This window comes from Octodon degus, unplaced genomic scaffold (genome assembly GCF_000260255.1).
Source record: "Octodon degus isolate 3935 unplaced genomic scaffold, OctDeg1.0 scaffold00082, whole genome shotgun sequence".
Classification (NCBI taxonomy): Eukaryota; Metazoa; Chordata; class Mammalia; order Rodentia; family Octodontidae; genus Octodon; species Octodon degus.
Genome location: NW_004524658.1, coordinates 7,569,812 through 7,572,848, shown reverse-complemented (window position 1 = coordinate 7,572,848; position 3,037 = coordinate 7,569,812).

The following is a 3,037-nucleotide window of genomic DNA, read 5'->3' as shown; positions in this document are numbered from 1 at the left end:
GAATATATGCAGTGTGTTATTTGTTGAAACTGTACTTCCGATTGGATTTGAAACTGTCTCATTGCTGTTTATCAATAAAATTTTGAAAAAAAAAGAAAAAAAAAGATATTAGGAAAAGACAAAAAGCTAAGTATCTTTACAGCCTCCAATATTCCTTTCTGGTACTACATTTGCATGCAGCAATTTGGAAAGAAAAAAAAAAACTTGCTGGCTAATAAGAAATAAATTTTACAACTTCTAGAGTGATGTATTTTCTCAAGCAGGTCACTGTTATTCATTGTAAGGCACCTCAGAGAGACGTGTCTGAAGTCCTGTTAGGAAATCAAAAGGACTCGTCACAATTTTCACGGCCCACTGCATTACGTGTACTCTGTTTTTCAAGACGCAAAGCCAGGAAGCCATCTGCAGTGGGGCCCTTTCTTTTCCAAACTATGAAATAACCTCAGTGAACAAGGAAAGTGACACAAGGAAGCAGTGGGAAGGACACTGGGAAATGCAAAGAGTTTCTTCATCATGGCTTTAGGATTTTTTTTCTTAATCATATTATGTAACTTAAGGGTTTAAGATTCCCAAGCATAACATTAGCTTAGCCCACATCTTGACCAAAACTTTACCCGAGTTTGATGCTCTATGTTCTTGACTTATTCTTTTTTCTCTTAACTTCTCTTATCCTTCTCTTCTCTTCTCTTGCCTTTTCTTTCTCCTCTCTCTCTCTCTCTCTCTCTCTCTCTCTCTCTCTCTCTCTCTCTCTCTCCTGTCTTTCTCTCTTTCTCTCTATTTTTATTCTTGGTACTGGAGATTAAACATATGGATGCTCTACCAATGAGCTAAATCCCATGCCCTCTTTATTTTTTGTTTTGAGACAATATTCTAAATTTCCTAGACCTTCTTTGGACTTGCACTCCTCAGCCTCCCGAATAGCTAAGATTATAAGCATACATCACCACACCCACCCATTGTTTACTTTATGTAAGCAACTGGATAATTTCACCCTAAAAATTAGACTGCAGGTCTGCTACCCAGACATCTTTGAACTTTTCTAAGACAAATTTTTTTCCTCTCAGCTCTGGAGTAAAGAATAGATACTGGGAATGAAAAAAGAATGTTAGAAATAATTCTTTTCCATGTACCATGTCCTGGGGACATTTATCTTTTTACTTACTTCATTCACTCATCTATTCAGTAATGCTTGCCATCCCATCCAGCAAAAAAGTGATAGGTAGGGGCTGGAGAGATAGCTCCGGTCTAAGCATCTGCCTGGCAAGCACAAGGACCCAGGTTTGATCCCTTGACCACATGCTGTGCCAGGACATGCCATGCTGGCCACTGATACAGGGCACGGTGGCCCACACCTGTAATCCCAGCTCTGGGGAGTCTGAAACAGGAGGATCACTACGAGTCTGGGCTGTGTAGTGAGACCCTGTACCAAATAAATAAATAAATACTTTGTTTTCCGAAGAAACCCACACACAAAGTAGGTGCAGGGCGAGAAGCTATAGAAAGATTAGTTCTAGCTACTGGGTTACAAGTGTGTTAGAGAAATTTTTAGAGAGGAAATATAAATCTAAGCTGTGAAAAGGAGTGAACAGGAAGATATGAGGCAAAAAAAAAATATTGGCAAAAAGAAATGTGCTCCACGAGCAAACACATGGAAGAAAAAAACATGGGCTACATTCCAGAACTAGGAACATGAAAGATAGAGGAGATGGATGCAAAAACATCAAAGAAACCAAGTTTCCAGTCCTGGTTCTGCCCATTAATGGCTACTTGATTAAAGTAGTTTCTCTTGTTCTCGATTTTTCATTATAACTACCTGCCAACCCCATGGAGCTGCTGTGACTATAAAATGCAGTAAGGTATATGAAAATGCTATATCAACCCCCAAATTCTTGTGCTGAAACATAAAAGGCCAATGTGATGGCACCAAGCCTCCTTGGGGGCGTGGCCTTCTTGTTCGCGTGACCCACGATCTCGCTGCAGGGCTGCAGCCCTGTTTCTCTGTGTTTGGCACTCACACCAGACTCCCGCAGACCCCACTAGTGGGCTGTGTGCACACGCCTGCCGCAGTCTGGCCTTCTTCCCACCCAGGCTTCGCAGGAGTGGTTGCTGTGCACATGCACGACTGATGTGCCCCTCTAGCAGGTCACACAGCCCTCCTCACCCTCACCTCTTGCCACTTCTCCCCTCTATCGTTGTCTTGGTTGTTCTTGTTGAGGAGATAAGACACTTGACACCACAAATTGAAGGAGGAAAGATTTAGCCTAATAGCCATAACATTCCACTCTGCCCCCCTGATAGTCTTTAGAGGTTTCAGTTTACAGTCAGCAGGCTCCAAGGCAGGGTGACATGGCAAAAGAAAAGCAGTCCATGCTATGGTATGGCAGACAGGAAGTAATAGCAGCAGTGAGCCTTCTTTTTCCTTTTTTTATTTTTCTTATTTTTTATTTTTGGCAGAACCAGGGATTGAACTCAAGCGCTTGTGCTTACCAGGTAAGCGCTTATTCTACTGAGCCATCTCCCCAGCCCTTTCTTTCCCCTTTTATTTCATCTAGGATATAAACGTTTTAGGTGGTGCCACTTATATTCAGGGTAAGTCTTCCCATAATCTATGCTCAGAAGTATGCTAAACCAATTAGTGGACTAATTTAGCTATTCGACACCCTTAATCCATATTTACACCCTGACCCAGCATCACCCACTATCTGGCCATCTCCCCAAAGCCCTATTTCTGAGTGCATGCAGCTTTGGGAGAATATCTAGATACCAGTCAGAACACTCATGCCCCGGGCCCTAATGCTCAAATCCCCAATGTCATACTGTACATATACTGCACCCTGGGCAACTCTTCTGACTCATAGCACTACAATTTCACAGTTTCCTTCTTTGGCATAAGCTCATTCTCATGGAGTTTCTGCTCAGGGTTCACCATAGAGTCCTAGCTATGGGTTCATTGTCATGAAGACACCCTGACAGTGATGCCCTACCATCCTCCCTCATTTCAGTCATCAATTGGATATTGCTGCATTATCATTGCTCA